The sequence below is a fragment of the Staurois parvus genome, unplaced genomic scaffold (genome assembly GCF_062004578.1).
Source record: "Staurois parvus isolate SC_StPar_1 unplaced genomic scaffold, SC_StPar_1.0 ptg000104l, whole genome shotgun sequence".
Classification (NCBI taxonomy): Eukaryota; Metazoa; Chordata; class Amphibia; order Anura; family Ranidae; genus Staurois; species Staurois parvus.
This window is the reverse complement of record NW_028317900.1, coordinates 11,510,969-11,528,965: the sequence shown is the minus strand read 5'-3', so window position 1 is coordinate 11,528,965 and position 17,997 is coordinate 11,510,969. Positions and strand designations below refer to the sequence as shown.

Below are 17,997 nucleotides of genomic sequence, written 5' to 3'. Positions count from 1 at the left end.
CTATTTCAGAGGTAAAGAGCAGGCAGATTTTAGCAATAAATATACATTTAGACTGAATTTTTGCAGATATATAATATAATTTTGGCGCAGAGAGTCTCATTCTTACTAATAATAGGCTAATTTTGGGACAAATATTGGGCATATTTAGCCAGAAATATTACCTTAAACTTAAAGCAAAACTACACTGCATCTGAGGACCACAAACCAAAAATGCTGCCTATTTATTTTTAATATTCAAAATAATCTCACCCATCTATCCATGTCTCCATACTTTTTTCTGCTGAGAACACACTTTGAAAATCAACCCTAGCATTTCTGGCTGTGGCCATGTTGAGTAAGATTTGTTTCACACTACATGCGTTCCAGTGCGTTTTTTTTTCTGCACCCAACATGCACAGAAAGTAGATTAGGTTGTCATTGGCATAGTTCACACCAGTGCTTACAGTTCCAGTGTGTTCTGGATCCACAAAAAAAAAGTAGAACATGCTGCATTTTTCCTGCATAGAGCTGTACTGGAAAACTCATCAAAACCACACCAGAACTCATCAAAAATGCATCAAAAAAGCACTGGACCCTAAATGACCCAAAAAAGGAGGGAAAAAAGTATATGAAACGCATCAAAAACACACTGCAACATGTCAAAAATGGATTAAAAAACACATTAAAAATGCACATGCAGAAACACATCTAGACTGTGTTTCTATGGTGTGAACCAGACCTAAAGGCAGATGGTTTATGTAGAATTTACTTTCTGGAATCCATCTGCCCTTAGTTCAGGCAAGCATGCAGGAGGGTGTGGTTAGCTGAGAAAACCCTTCCTCCTCTTCTGAAGATTTCTGGAAAGTGTGACATCATTTGTCTGGGTCTCAAAAAAACTGGAAATAACTGAACAGATGTAAAAAAAACAAAAAGGTTTAAAACAAGTACATATGATATACTTTCCTATCAATTTACTAAAAATAGCAGCTAAGGATTACAGTTGTCAGTGTTGATTAAGAAAGTGAAGTTTTTTTATACATTTTAATAGGAGGCACATTTGGAAGCAGAGCATTAGCTTCTTTCAGACAGAAATTTGCTTAAGGAGACTGTGAAAATAATACAGATTTGCTAACTGAATCTCATGAATTTTTCTGAAAGGTTATTTTTGGAGACAGGGAGTAGTCCAATTTGAGCAAGAAAAATTAAATGGTGTTTTAAAAAAAAAACAAAACGTGAATTTTGTACGTATTCGCCAAACAGAATGTCAACATTTTTCAATGAGTTGGCACATTTCAGCCATAAATAATAATTTAAACTAGATTGCTTCCAAAAGCATTTTATAAAAGAAATGATTAGCTGAAGAGAATCACATTCTTTAAAATGTGGGGCTGTCTGCGAGGCAGAGAGTACGGTAGGCATATTTCTGTTAAATGAAACTGTATGGCTTCCAAAAGCATTTTATACAAATAAGGCACCTTTCATGTGACTGTTCCAATCAAGTCCACTTGTCAGTTGGTCGTGTCTGATGGTCATTCACCTCTATGGACCATTGGGTGTAAACCCGCTTTCCTCTGATCCAGTCTGCTAAAAACAAATGGAAGGGGATCTGTTCTTCTCCATGTAAACGGTTTGGATCGGAGGGCAGTCAGGTGTAAATGGACAGTCAGTCCATTTACACCCTGCCATCCATAGAGTAGAGTGGGCTCTGTTCACGTCTGCTCTGCATAAACTGAGTATACACGGCTCTGCTAATTAGGGGGTCAATGGACAGATCCCCTGCTGAGGCCATCGTTTCATGTTTGCTTCATGTGAAAAGGGCCTTATTGTAAATATCTGCTAAATGGAATCACATTCTTTTGATGTGTGGTAGTTGTGGAGGCAGAAAGATGGAATATTTTAGCAAGAAATATTAGATGAAATCTTATTTTTCCAGAGACAGCAGATACAAATTGTACACATTAGAGCCACAGAACCACATCCCCAATAGGAGGCAATATTGGGAAGCAGGTAGAAATATTAAGTTAAAATTTTTTTAATAGAAGGAAAACTCAGAAAGTCATATTTTAGATAACAAGAATTAATAAGACCTTTTTTTCACAGACACTATATCATATTGGTATTGATGCGTTTCAGTGAAACGCTGCTTTTTTAATAGGAGGAGTCAGTTTCAGAACAAACGAGTATTCCCAATGCAGCTATAAATATACAATATAACTATCATTTTGTTTATGAGATTGTATAGAAATTTTAACAGTGTTATGATCCTTTTACTTGGGATTATATTATGGAAGCAGAGAGAAGTCATATTTCAGCACAAGAAATAGTGGTGTGAACCTCCTGTGCTGATACTCCTAGATATGTGACCTACCAAGAGAAGCTGCTAACATTAAATCATATACCCATGATCTGTAGATATAAATAAATAAATAAAAATGTAGCGCTACTCACATAAATAACATACTGTATAATATAAACCAATAAAATACACATGTGAATGGTGACACACTGTTTAAAAAATAAAAATTAAAGTGAAATAAACTAAAGATGCTCACTTAGTGCCACAATATAAATATATAAATAACCTGTGAAATAATAAACAATCATGCAATGTGCCACATAATATAATACCACAAATATAGTGATTTACAGCGAGACCAAGAAGTGATGGTGAATAATAGTCAAGGAGGGCTCTGAGGAGCCCTGAGGAAGTCACAGGGATTGTGACGTAACCCGTAGGCCTGACGTAGTGACGCACTTCCGGCGTGGATGCCATCTTGGCACACCTTATTTCTATACCCATGCATGCAAAGTACACCCAAAAGCATGAGATTCTATGCTGACATATGCTGAAGATCTATGTGAGTGCGCAATTTTTATATATTTTGTCCTATCTAATAAACATATTGCACAATGGGAGGATGTGTTTTATGTTTTTGAATGAGATATTGGCGATTAACTCTGCCCTATCTGGAGAGGAGCCACTACCAGAGTGCTGACCCCCTGTGAGGGAGGTTTGTTTGCGGTGAGAGCAGACCAGTGGAGAGGTTGTATACTTGGAGGATCTGAGGGTGTGATCCCATAAAATGCTTTGACCCTTACAGGTCGAAGTTTTGAGGTGAGAGGCTAATCTAGCCGGTGGTCGGATTGTTTTGTGTCAGCAGTTACCCACTGTTGCATATTAACAGCATGAGTGTCATCTTGAATTGGATAAAGTGATATTATCCACACCATATTGGACTGTTTGAGCACTGATCAGACGTTGTGTCTGATCTAATTTGTGTGTTGTTGCACGGTATTTGCACAAATATTGTACAATGATTATTGTGTTGTTTTATGCTTTTTTTTTTGCACTGATTGAGATATTTTTACATGTCATAGGGGGTTCATGTCCGTTGTCATTTTTTGTGGCACTTTAGATATTTATTGTATTTACATGCACTAGGTTTTTGCACGTTTAGGCTTTATATTGAGTTTACAGTGGTTGGAACTAATTTTTTCTTGACTATTATTCACAACACTTCTTGGTCTAGTTGTAAATCACTATATTTGTGGTATTATATTATGTGGCACATTGCATGATTGTGTATTATTTCACAGGTTGTTTATATATTTATATTGTGGCACTAAGTGAACATCTGTAGTTTATTTCACTTTTATTTTTTACACAGTTTGTCACCATTCACATGTGTATTTTATTGGTTTATATTATATGTTATTTATGTGAGTAGCGCTACATTTTTATTTATTTATATATTTCAGCACAAAATATTCAATCTGACTGTTATTTTTTCGGATACATCATTTATAAATTGTACAAATTAGACGCACAGATCTTATTTTCCAAAGGATGCAATTCAAGAAGGAGAGAGCAGGCCATAGTGGCTGTAGAGGTGGAAAGTGAGGATCTGAAAGGAAGAAGAAGGGAGCCCTTTTCTTGGTGATGACTAGTATTCAGGTGAGCACCACATCATCCTTGCCTAGGAGAGAAATAAAGAAGTTGGAGCAGGTATCTGCTGAAAAAGGAACTTGCTCCCCCCACCAGAAAAAATTATTCCAAATGTGTGACAGGGAGGGGGAAGGTTAGAAGGAGACCTTCAACCAATAAAATAGCTTTATTGCTTCTGGATCTACCCTTCTTCCTCTTTCACAACTGGATACTCCCCAGGGCTTCTAACCTTTTTAGTGTTGCTTCCTATTTTGTCTCTCCTAGGTGAGATTGATGTACGGTTTCCTGCTAGGTCCTGTAATATCCATGTCACACATACCAGGAGGCAGTTTTACTAATGGGTACATGTGCACTGCGGGATTTTGTTCATGCAAAGATGTGCTACAGGACTTTAGGATGCAGGAGACACCTGCAGCACATCTTTGCACTTGCAGAGGATTCCTGCACTTGCAAGCAGATGTAGCAGATATCAAAGTCCCACATACCATTGGTGTACATAAAAAAAAACCCTTGCATATAGTCAGATGTGCTACAGAACTCTGTTATGAATAAGCACTTGTTTGTGTGAACCATGATGATACTGCTTATCCTGGCACTCTCAATTTGACACAAATGATTCTGAGATTGGATTGGTTCCTGCGGTCATGTGTATGTCTTCTTTCTGCAACAGACCTTTGCTAACAAGCGGATAACCAAAGATTGTTTGAGAAGAAGTGACTAGATTCCCGCAAGGGTGTAGTTCATATTTAATATTAATATGTGAATAGGTCCTTATAGTGGAGGTCTTAACTATATCCCCATGCTGTAAAAATTGTTTCTATTGCTAGATTAGAAAGAGTTCTTATCAAGTCCTGTCTTGGCACATCAGGAAATGCAGCATGTTTTAATATTTCTCCATCCTATACAATACAAAATAAAGGCTTTGGTTGGAGCCCCACTTTAATGTTTTCTGGATTATAAAGCCTAACTCCATATGTGGCAGCACCCAAATATTGCAGAGTTCCACTTTGGGCCTTAACATTTCCAGTTTGCAAAATTGAAGAACTAACTCTTAGCTCACTCCCTCCCCCACACATTCTGTGGAAATACCGGCAGTTAGTGAAATGAAACTGTTTAACCACAAAATGCTAAATGTTATATGTTGTACTGTTTAGCACATATCTTAATGAGGACAAAGAGGAAATATATGTATTGTGATGTAATCGTTGGTATATACACATGTAAGATGTATTTACAACTCACTTAGCTTTGCAGACATGAGCCTGGCTAAGTCAAACCAGCTGGTGAATTAAAGGTTTGTTTTCCTCAAGTTCGTGTCCGGAGTTTTACCTGGTATTCCCAAAGTTGCTACTACACATAAAAGAATCAATCCTTGCAGTGGGGGCTTTCTACTGTCTTTGGGACCAAAGATAGTGCCGTGGGACCCAGGATTTGACAGCAGGGCAGCAGATGACAGCAAGACAATTCTGGATCTTCAGGGCAGGAGAGGATGTGAATTAAGTACAATGCTGCATGACAGGCAAGGGGTGAAATGGAGGGGAATCCAATTGAAAGTCATGTCCCTAGCTTCATGGAGTTGGAGTTAATATTGTCATGTGAACATATAACATTTATTTATGTTCCTATTAAATAAATTCTATGAATATGTATATGACTTAAAGTAGAAGTTCACATTTTCAAAAAAAAATTAAAAAGTGAAATAACACCTTACACTCCCTGGTCCACGCTATACTTACCTCTTAGGGTGATGACCTGTCACTACCCATGCAGCCGCTGCAGCTGTCTGGAGATTTGAAAACCCTGTTCTTTGTCCAATCTTTCCTTAAAACAAAACTATAATCACCTCAGTTCCAGCGAAGCAGTGTCCCTCAGCTACCCGCCCGACTGCTGACATCTTCGAGCGGTCGGCTTCCAGGTCTTGATTTCCAGCCACTGTCATTGGCCGGGTGTGGATGACATCACTCCTGCGTATGTGCAGGAGCTCTGTCAAATACATTGACAGTTGTACAGTGAGCTGCGCATGCACGGCTCACTGTACAGGGGCGGACAGGCAGGTAAGTAACTTTAATGCAAAAGAAACACAACATGTCTTTTCTGCATTAAAATTCCTGTCTGTCAATTTTTATTTTTTTAGTTAAAGTTCCACTGTAAGCAGCACTGCACTCAAAAGGGATGTTTCACAATTACACTTCCTTCACCCCTCCATCCTCACTTTTGGGGGGGGGGTGGAGCAGGTACCTCATTTTAGCAGTTCTCTCTACCATCTGCAACTTTCTGGGACATGACACAGGTTCCAGGGGGCTTCAGGACCATTCATACAGAGCAACGCAGCTCACGCATGCGTGGAGGGAAGCCAGCTGTGAAGCAGCAAGGAGTCATAGCCAGCTTCCAGGAGAACTGTCCCAGATGAGGACATCTTTTTTTTCCTTAAAGCGGAGTTCCAGCTGCAAAAAAAAAAAAGCCAGCAGCTACAAAAACTATAGCTGCTGACTTGTAGCCTTCCTAGCGGTCTGATTATGTCCATATTTCTGTGCTCAAAGAGGTACATTTTTTTGTATGGAAATATGTATTTTTTTATTGTAGGCCTGTAAATTTTAGGAATAACTCACTGAAATCTGTCCGAACAAGAGTCTAGTAAACATCCCGGGTATGATAAAATTTGAAATACGAAATCATAAATTATAATTTAATAAATAATCATAAAAAATAATAATATAATAAAAATACATTTAATTCAATGATATAATTAAACCAAAAACACTGAAATTTGAAATATAGCGCCAAGTTCGCACATCACTGAGCAAAGTCGCAAAATCATTTTCAGTGTCTGATGACGAATTTCCCCACAAATCATTATCACTCAATTCTGCAAGTGGTTCTAATTTACTATCGCTGTTCTCTAGCTGGTCTAAAACCGCTTTTGACCTAAAGGAACGCTTTTTGGACGCAATGGACATTTCTCAGTTTCCAGGCAGAAAGAACAATAAAAATGCAGGCAGGGCACAGGACAAAGCACTCAGGACAACATGTATGTGAAATGGTATGACACAGTAATGTTTTACTATGTGATTCTAGTGAGTTTAGTGAATGTGACTTTTACAACTTTCAAATTTCCCGCCGTTCTGTCCCCGTATGTCCCGTCGTCGCAGGGAATGGAACCCAGAAGACAGATGCCGGCATCCGCTAGAGGACATTGCCGGGGACACTGCAGGGGGGGACAAAGTGGGAGCGCAGGACAAGGTAAGTGAAGAAGGGATCCCGGAGCAGTGCTGCAAGGTATTCCCGAGTGTAGCTCGGGGTTACCGCTTGTGGTACTGAAACTTTACCCTGAGCTACACTCAGGAATACCGCCAGGGAGGTTAAAATACAGACACTTATCTGTCCCTCGGCCCAGCAGTGTCCTCACCACGGCTGATTTCACCCTGGCACCGGCATCTTCAGTGTGAGTACCCGGCTGTCACTGCTTGCGGCTTCACAGCCGGGTGCCCACTGCGCATACTCGAGAAGCGCTGTGCTTTGTGAATGGTCCCGTATTCTTCTGGGACCTGTCACGTGTCCCACAAGACTTCAGGGAGGGATAGGGAAGGAGGACAACTTCCGCTTCCAATCACCTTAGGCGATTGCAGAAGTGGGAGCGGGTACCTGTCAAATTCGGGTACCCGCTCCCCCTCCGCTCCCCCAAGGTGCCAAACCTTAATGGGGAGCGGGGGACAAACGCTTAAAGCAGAACTTCTCCTTTTGGGTGGAGCTCCGCTTTAAGTCAGTGGCTGCAGTATTTGTAGCTGCTTTTCATTTTTTAGACTGAAGAACCTCTTTGGGACCTCAGGGATGGGTCACGATTCCGATTTGTTAGGTGCAGGCACATGAAAAAACGTCCAATCAGAATCGCTCTGCTCCATCACGGAAGCTCTAAAGGAGGGAAAGAACAAAGAACGCAGTTTTCAAAACCAGTGAATGCAGGGTGGGGGTGTTGGTTCTTTTCATATTTGTGAATTTACACTTTAATCCTGTGGAGTGATTGTAACATTCTAAGCACCTCATTTACTGGGGGGGTCACTCAGATCTGTGTATTGAACATGTGTGGCCCTGGAAACCATCCACTGACACCTATCCTGCGGACATGCGCAATACGTCCCTGTGCTCTCCCTAATCCTAGTCACTACACACAATACCAGGTCGCTCTGGCCAACACAGACCCCATCCAGGTCATACAGGAAGCAGCCAGTTCTCCCTGAGTGCCAAGCCAACCCCATCTCGGGTGACGTCACTGACAGTGTGACCCGGAAGGAGTGCCTGGAATGACACCATGGCAGCAGGAGGATCGCTGGAAGCAAGATGGCCGGACGCTTATGTGTTACCCGCTGAGGCCCTGTGACTGATTGGGACACCGGGAAACACACACAGAGAGACGGTACCGGGCACACCGTCCACCGGGGCGAAGACTGACAGCCGGAATGTAAGAGGCGCTCAGTGTGCTGTGCTCTATTGTCATAGTCCAGGAGAAGTCAGTGCTGGGATCAGTCCTTGTATAGTCCAGGAGAAGTCAGTGCTGGGATCGGTCCTTGTATAGTCCAGGAGAAGTCAGTGCTGGGATCGGTCCTTGTATAGTCCAGGAGAAGTCAGTGCTGGGATCAGTCCTTGTATAGTCCAGGATAGAAGTCAGTGCTGGGATCGGTCCTTGTATAGTCCAGGATAGAAGTCAGTGCTGTTATCAGTCCTTGTATAGTCCAGTATAAGGGTCTGTGCTGTGATCAGTCCTTGTGTAGTCCAGGATAGACGTCAGTGCTGTGATCAGTCCTTGTGTAGTCCAGGATAGAAGTCAGAGCTGTGATCGGTCCTTGTATAGTCCAGGATAGAAGTCAGAGCTGTGATCGGTCCTTGTATAGTCCAGGATAGAAGTCAGAGCTGTGATCGGTCCTTGTATAGTCCAGGATAGAAGTCAGAGCTGTGATCAGCCCTTGTACAGTCCAGGATAGAAGTCAGAGCTGTGATCAGCCCTTGTACAGTCCAGGATAGAAGTCAGAGCTGTGATCAGCCCTTGTACAGTCCAGGAGAAGTCAGTGCTGGGATCAGTCCTTGTATAGTGCAGGAGAAGTCAGTGCTGTGATCGGTCCTGGTATAGTCCAGTATAGGGGTCAGTGCTGTGATCAGTCACTATATAGTCCAGTATAGGGGTCAGTGCTGTGATCAGTCTTTTATATAGTTCAATGTAGGGGTCTGTACTGCGATCAGTCCTTATCCAGTCCAGTATAGGGGTCTGTTCTGCGATCAGTCCTTATACAGTCCAGTATAGGGGTTGGTACTGCAAACAGTCCTTTATATAGTCCAGTATAGGGGTCTGTACTGCGATCAGTCCTTTATATAGTCCAGCATAGGGGGTGTACTGCGATCAGTCCTTTATATAGTCCGGCATGGGGGTGTGTACTGCGACCAGTCCTTATATAGTCCAGTATAGGGGTCAGTGCTTTGATCAGTCCTTATATAGTTCAGTATAGGGGTCGGTACTGCGATCAGTCCTTTATATAGTCCAGTATAGGGGTCTGTTCTGCGATCAGTCCTTATGCAGTCCAGTATAGGGGTCTGTACTGCGATCAGTCCTTTATATAGTCCAGTATAGGGGTGTGTACTGAGACCAGTCCTTATATAGTCCAGTATAGGGGTCAGTGCTGTGATCAGTCGTTGTATAGTCCAGTATAGGGGTCAGTGCTGTGATCAGTCCTTACATAGTCCAGTATAGGGGTCAGTGCTGTGATCAGTCCTTACATAGTCAAGTATAGGGGTCAGTGCTGTGATCAGTCTTTACATAGTCCAGCATAGGGGTCTGTACTGTGATCAGTCTTTACATAGTCCAGTATAGGGGTCAGTGCTGTGATCAGTCCTTACATAGTCCAGTATAGGGGTCAGTGCTGTGATCAGTCCTTGTATAGTCCAGTATAGGCGTCAGTGCTGTGATCAGTCCTTACATAGTCCAGTATAGGGGTCAGTGCTGTGATCAGTCCTTACATAGTCTAGTATAGGGGTCAGTGCTGTGATCAGTCCTTACATAGTCTAGTATAGGGGTCAATGCTGTGATCAGTCCTTACATAGTCCAGTATAGGAGTCAGTGCTGTGATCAGTCCTTACATAGTCCAGTATAGGGGTCCGTGCTGTGATCAGTCCTTACATAGTCCAGCATAGGGGTCAGTGCTGTGATCAGTCCTTACATAGTCCAGTATAGGGGTCAGTGCTGTGATCAGTCCTTACATAGTCCACTATAGGGGTCAGTGCTGTGATCATTCCTTGTATAGTCCAGTAAAGGGGTCAGTGCTGAGATAACAAGTATTCCTATAGTGTGACAGTACTCAATGCTCTCCTGTGTTGTAGGACTCTGAGTCCCGTGTTCCTCTGTAGTATATCACATTGCTGTAATGGAGTGACATTACCTGTTGCTGTAGTCATGTGTACATCCTCTATAGGGCACATTCACACCAGAGATCGCTGCCGATCATCAGCTGTTTTAACCCTTAACCTCCCTGGCCATCTGATTATGTCAATATTTTTGAATGTCAAAGCAGTACATTGTTTTACATGGAAATTTGTTGTTTTTTTTATTGTAGGCTGTAATTTTTAGGAATAACTCACTTAAATCTGTCCGAACAAGAGTCTAGTAAACGTCCCGGGTGTGATAAACTTTGAAACACGAAATCATAAATTATAATAAATAATTATAAAAAATAATAATAAATGTAATTCAATAATGTAATCAAACCAAAAACACTGACATTTGAAATAGAGCGCCAAGTTCGCACATCACTGAGCAGAATCGTCGTTGTCGTCACTTTCAGTATCTGATGATGAATTTCCCCACGAATCATCATCACTCAATTCTAAGTGATTCTAATTTACTATCGCTGTTCTCTAGCTGATCTAAAACCGCTTTTGACATAAAGGGACGCTTTTTGGACGCCATGGACGTTTCTCAGTTTCCAGGCAGAAAGAACAATAAAAATGCAGGCAGGGCGCCGGACAAAGCACTCGGGACAAAATGTATGCGAAATGGTTTGATACAGTAATGTAATCCTAACAGATTACAATGTATTGTGTGTATGTCATGTTTTGTTTACTTTTTTGAACCTCCCGCCAGTTCCGCCCCCTGCGTTGCAGCGCTCTCAGGGAAGGGAACCCGGAAGACGGATGCCAGCATGGCCGCAGGACACAGTGGGAGGACATCGGGGGATCACAGGACAAGGTAAGTTAAACTACAGTGAAATCCCGAGTGTTGCTTGGGGTTACCGCTTTTGGTACTGAAAATGAACCCCGAGCCACATTCGGGATCACTGCCAGGGAGGATAAAAAGGTGGAACCATCATGTTGGAACTGCATACTGCACTCCAAAGGTGACATGTGGTTTTGTTTTTTCTGCAACTTGTGTACACCCCCGAGCAGCTGCACGCCCTTCTTTAGGTGGCTGGACGGATAGGGAGGAAGGTTTAGGGCAGTAAAAGGCAGCTGTAAAACCGCAGCTCAAACACCTACTTTTACCACCTACATGAGTGAGTCCTTTTCATATATTGAGTGCTGCTTTAAAGTGTATGTACGCCCAAAGTCTACTTCTTAGTATGTTTGGAATCTTGCCTCACTGTATACAATTTTCTAACCCCTTCCCACCCAACCTTGTTGTCCCTTTAACTGGGTTATTGCACCCAGGGGTAGAAAGGTCTGTCTGATAGACCTGAGAGGAGGTCCAACACCTAGCTGATGGAGTGCACACAGTAGGTTGATAACTGCGAGTCAGTGATTTTATCTAATCTAAGAAACAACAATCTACAATATTTCAGTTTAGGTCCTTAAATTTGGAGGCTGACCTTTATTGTTACCTTGTGATCCAGCCAGAAACACAATTCCTGTCTTTGGGGGTCTCCATTCTGGACGGAGGAGCAACAGAGACACCTTTGGACAGCAGCATTGTCAGTTGGAGAGGCATGTTGGATACAATAGCAGACTTGGATGGACTTGACTAACAAAAGCCAAACTGTAGTGAACACTTTTTAGACCTTTAAAGCAACTAGGAATGCACCGATACCCTTTCTTGATCAGCGAGTACCGATACTTTGCAGTGCGATTTGCGTCAGTACAAAACATATGGACGCAAAATTGCACCGGAAATAAACAAAAGCTGATCATCGTAAGCACCCCTGTTAATGGTAAATGGTTTGTCTCAACCTTTTGTTACTTTTGTTGAGCAGCTTGTTTTTTTAAAGGAAGTTGAAAAAAAACAAACTTAGTCTAGGTCACACCTTGCTTTTTCCGTTGCGTTTTGCAGAAATGCACAGCAGTTTTAACATGATTTCCTATGGGACAGGTTCACATCTCCGCGTTTTCACCGGGTGCGTTTTTTAGAAAGGGTCAGGGACTTTTTTAAACACAAAAGATTGCGTTTTTGGTTCTACAGACATCAGTGGAGATGTTGCAGGAACGCATATAGTACGTTTTGATGCGTTTTGTGGTTTAATCTGCCCAGCAACAAATTGGGAACCCCCCCCCGCAAAACGCATGTGCAAAAACGCACCGCAAAAAGTACTGCAGAAATGGATAAAACGCAAACTGCATAGGTGTGAACCTAGCCTTACTGTCTGGATAACCAGGTGAAAGAAAAGAGAGATGCAGCCACCACATTAAAGGATTGGTAAGCTGCAAAATAATCATTTTTGATTTTGGTTTTAGGTACACTTTTTAAAGATGAAGTTTAGCCAAAAAAAATAAAAAAATCATTATAGTTTGAACTGTATCCAACCCTCATGACATGTAAAATAACATTGCTTCCTATGGTGCCTGGTCGCATATGTTGAGTGCACTGGCGGTGCAGATTTAAAAAGAGTCCTGTCCAATTTCTGAGCAGTGCGGTCTGGTTCAGGTGCAGGTGCAGATTAAAGGCTATTGACTTCTATGGGAACCGTTTCTGAACCACACATGTCAGCAGTTGTGAATGGAATAAAATCCTGACCTGAACCTGATCTAAACCAGACCTGAACCACTGAACAACTACTATATCAATTAGTTGTGAAACTTCAATCCGCACTGCACATGTGTGAATCAGCACTTAAAGTGACACTTAAGGTTCAGATTTTTTTTAAAACAAACGTGTCATACTTGCTTGCTCCGTGCAGTGGTTTTGCAAAGAGCAGCTCCGATCCAACTCTTCTCTGGTCCCCCTCTGTTGCTCCAAGGGCCCTCCCCCTGCTGAGTGCCCCCAGAGCAAGCTGCTTCCTCTGGGGGCACTTGTCGTGCTCACTCTCAAGCCACCTCCGTGTTTGTAAGACACACAGAACGTGGCTCTTCCCCATCCCCCACTCCCTCCTTACTTGATGCGACTGACTGGCTGTGTCTCAACCAATGAGAAGGAAGATACCTGGGAGAGCTGCTGCTCTCATGCACATCACTTGATTGAGATTGGGCTCAGGTAAGTATTGGGTGGGCTGCGTGGGGAGCTGCACACTTGAAGGTTTTTTTTACCTTCATTTATAGAATACATGAAGGTAGAAAACCTTCAGCCTTTAGAACCACTTTAATAAAATATGTTTCATGTCGTGCATGCAGCTGGACCCTGCCAAATCTTCTGTGCAGGGATGCCGGTCTTCTTCCTACTGCTGGATTACTGGCATGGTTTGTAGCTCCTAGTGCTCTGTGAAGCTACTAACAGAGACCTTGCCCCTCTTCCTCTATTGACAATAGTGGTTTCATGGTGCACAATGCATGCAACATGATCCCTATGAAGAAGTGACAGATGAATCACAGGATTCGTTGAGGACAGCTTCAGGGTGAAGGTCCACTTTGAGTAAACAGAGACAGTTAATGCCTAAAATACTGCTAAATAGATTTGATTTTTCTCATCTCAAGGGAGCCTCAATACAAGAACAATTGCTTCTGCATTATATTTTTTGCTGCAGCTCGGCTGTATTGTGCCAATGTGGTGTGTTGCGTTATTGTGCTTTGCGTCATGCCCATTGTGTCGGAGAAGTGTAATGCCAGTGTAGGAAGTGTGGGTGCCCATGTTTCTGTTTCCAGTGCCAGAATCCCAGGACAGTTTGTAGGAAACATAGCTCACTGGGCTTTAAACATAACGAAAAGAAATCTGCTAGACTGAGCCTCCTAGCAGCAAACGGTGTAGGACTGTACAGGGGAATTTCCAGGGCTGGGTAGCTACCTGGGGCAGCATCAGGATTGCATTTTTAACATTTTTACTCCAGTGGAATGTATAATACCTGTTTGTTTGGCCACCATGTAGACCTCTTGAACCCTGCTGATCCGCCAATCCTGACTCGTCCAGCTCAGACCTGCAGGAGCTCATTTTTCATGACTATATCAGGTCTGAATAAGAACTGATGAGTCCCAATGGGTGGGAGGTCTGAGTGGACAGGATACATGACTACCTGTTAAATAGCTAACTCTGGGCCACCAATGTCAAAAATACACGTGGAAATGTATCCTTGCTTAAGGGCTCACGTACACTGCAGCTAACTTTTAGGAGTTGTTCAGCATTTTTTTCAGCAGCCCCTGACCTCATCCTAATGTTTTCCTGTGTCCATGTACACATAGTCATTTACAGTCATTTTTTTTTAATGCAGAAAACTTGCGTTCAGCAGTTGATTTTATCAGCGTTTCAAACACAAAATTTTTGTAAACATGGCAAATCGCGTTTATAAGCGTTTGTGTCTGATATTTTTTTTTAACTCTACCAGTTCCCGATGCTGTCCAGAGCCTTTTTTTATCATGAAAAATGCATGCAAAGTGTTTTAAAGGTACTCAGATGTACAAAACACTGAACACAGGATGTTCCTACCAAGCTTGTCAGGCATTGCAATGACCAATTCACACCTCAGACCTCTCCCACCCTTGGAAACAAAAGATATGTTAATGACCATTCACACCTCATATTCCTCATGAAGACCCCCTGCCAGGTGGCCTTAATGACTCAATCCACCAGACACCTTTCCACCCTTGAAAACAAAAGAAATGTTAATGAGCAACTCACACCTAAGCTAATTTCAACACATACTGCTGTCTCTGCTTCTACTCTCTATATTTCTCTGAAACAGTCAGAAATAGTTAATAATTTACCACTTTTCAGTGCATTCTGGGCATTTGGAAGGTTCTCCTGTGCTTATCTTTTAAAACGCTTCTAAACGCAAATGCACATAAACGCGTTATGCAAACGCAGCTAAACAGACGTTTTTTAACCTATGTTTTTCAGCAGTCAGTTTCCATCGTTCAGAAGTGTCCCGTGTACTTGGGGCCTAAAGCAGCTGTCCAGCAATAAAAATAATTCTGGCTTCATATTTTTCTGTGATTGTATTCAACGTATAACATTTTCTAGGCTCTTTGTTCAATTATTATGACTGTGATTTCTGTAAACGTATGTAGTCATGACTAGATCCAATATTTTATGGCCGTGTCACACTAGGGATCCTATCCCTGGTGACAAATCACCATTGTCTCGGAATCGCTATTGGGTTGACGGTAGAAAAATACATACCTGTTTCCATGTGTCCTTCTGTGTGGGTGGTTGAGCAAAATGTCGCTCTCTAACGGGCATGTTCTATTCAGCAATGTTTTCGGTCAGTGAGGGAGCAACCCCTTAGGCCTTGTTCACACTGGCATTGAAAGCAGGAGTTTGAGGGGCATTTTTAATGTTTCTCGAACCTCTATGCACATGGTAATATGGACAGCACATAGTGCTGTTAACATTATCAAAACATGAAGTGTTGCTTCATGTGGAGTTTGAAGGAGTTGAAGTCTTTCAACTCTTTCTATTCAAGTCTTTTGTAATGCTGCAGCAGTAACGCCTTTTGTAGCGCGGTTGCAGTGCGTTAATAACATTACAGTTTATGGAAGGCATCTGTGGAGCATTACCGTGTCAAACGCTCATAGGGCGTTTGGAAAAGCGTTTTTAACACGCATTAAATGCCAGTCTGATGTCCCTATTAATGCTATATGTCTGTTTATTAGGAGTCAGCATTTTGATTCATGTGTGAACAAGCGCTTATTCATCTGATGCGCAAGGGAGCGACACGTGAAAACAACTCATGAATGTATTTGTCCATTAGAGCTCATTCACACCACACAGCACTGCAGCAGCCCAGGAAAAGTTCTACATGATCATGTTCAGCAAACGCAACCCATGTAAGTGGATAGGGCTGTGCCATAACTATGAGGCAAACGCATAGGTCGCGAATGTAGCACAGCATTTCAAATGAAAATTCTGGTTTGGCCTAGAACAAATAGAACATTTTAAACATTTCTAAAATTACTAGAAGGCTGTAAAACCTTCTGGGCCCAGTTGCTCAGAGACTCTGGGTGAGTCAAATCATTGGTTATATAAAGATATAAAAGGTGTTTTTGATTAGAACGAGGAAGATTTGAATAATTTTGGTGGGGTCACTAGCGGGGTTCCAGTATCCATCTTTAGATGGACAGGTTTCTGATTCTTTTGTTTCTGTGCTGGCATAGTGTCACATTTATTGTCCTTCTCAAAGAATTTATATTAAGACCAGCTTAAAGTGTTACTAAACCCAGGACCCTGCATTCACTATATCTGGTCTCCCACAGTACACACAACATGGAAGTACAATTATTTTAGTAAATATAAACTGCTAAATAACTTTTCTCATCAGCAGTTAGAGCAGTCTTGTGACTTCAGCTGAGCACTGGTTAAAGCTTGTAGGAGGAGTTTTCTCTAGGAGGATGGAAATGCCCTGACCTCTGTCTGGACAGTGCTGATCGGCCCTGTGCTGATCACATGATCTCTCCCAATAAAAAAACAAAAAACAAAAGCAATACACACTAAACTGAGCATGTGCAGAAGGGCTATGGTTCAGTCTGTCTTATCAGTGTGGACATTTGAACAAGAGGAGGGGTAGAGAAGAAAAGATTAAACAGCCTTTTTCACAATGCAGAGGATATACCTCTTAGGTTCCACAGTGAGTATAACAAGCATGCTTTACTGCGTATACAGACTGATTTTACTGTTGTTGGTTTAGTAACACGTTTTAGATGTTTATCTGCAAGTTTGGTGAGGCATAGATTAAAATTATGTCTAAATGGTTCTGTTTTAAATTTTAAACCAGAGCTAAAGTCAACTTAAAAAAATAAAAGTCAGCTGCTACAAAAACTGTAGCTGCTGACTTTTAAAAATACAGCTACTTACCTGTTCCTCGGTCCCGTGGTGTGTTCACACCAGCCGGGTTCACCAGGCGTCCTCTCTCCCCGGCACCAGCATCTTAAGTGTGGACACCTGACTGTGGTAGCTTGCGAGTAGCGCTGCGCATTGTGAATGATCATATTGTGAAAGCCTAGGTGGTCAGAACGGATACAAATGAAAAACCCCCCTATAGGACTTTAATGCAGCAACCATAACATAGTACATGTACTCATAAGATCGTCTTTAAAAAAGACATACTTTATTCCATGGACATACTTGTATAAGATACATAGTTTTTTTCAGAAAACATTATCTCTGACAATGCTACAAAGTACTTCCTTCACAACATGAAAAAACCTCCCAAGGAAAGGGAGACTAGTGAAAAATACTTCTTCACCAACAAGGCAAAAATGTAATGCTCACCAAACCATCAAGATCGCATAAGGGACCACCTTCAGGACAGAAAGCCAGCTACTATAATGCATCCAATATATATATAGATCTTAGTTTAAGATAATTGTCTTATCAGAGGGTAATCCAATGAATCTGTACTGCCAGCAAAGAGGTGAAGCGGCAATGCTGCCAATGGCGTCTCAATATGGCCACCCCGGCATCCGTGAGGGAGAACTTCTCCCCCGGTATCTGCTGCCGACACATGTCTCAAAAGACATGACGTCATGACGCCACGTTGGCACCTAGCATGAAGACACAAATCCACACCACCAAAGGCATCGGATAGCCCACAGCGAATACCTCCCCGTGAGGACAGCCATGTCCCGTGCCAGATGCTAAAAAAGAGGGCCAACCATCAAGACCGAGGCCAGTGTCATCCTGGTTACTGTCTGAAAATAAAAAAAAAACAAAGTAAATATATTACTCATAACAAATATCAAAT

The 17,997-nt window shown here is 42.1% G+C and overlaps 1 protein-coding gene across 1 annotated transcript in view; it reads left to right on the top strand.

The window, feature by feature from the left end:
• Positions 1-8,169: 8,169 nt before the first annotated feature.
• The window catches only part of SLC39A9 (solute carrier family 39 member 9), a 42,895-nt gene continuing 33,067 nt past the window's right edge, over positions 8,170-17,997 (top strand). Inside the window, exon 1 of the mRNA XM_089671331.1 lies at positions 8,170-8,381. The gene's annotated coding sequence lies outside the window, so the exon portion shown is untranslated. The remainder of the gene's footprint in view (positions 8,382-17,997) is intronic.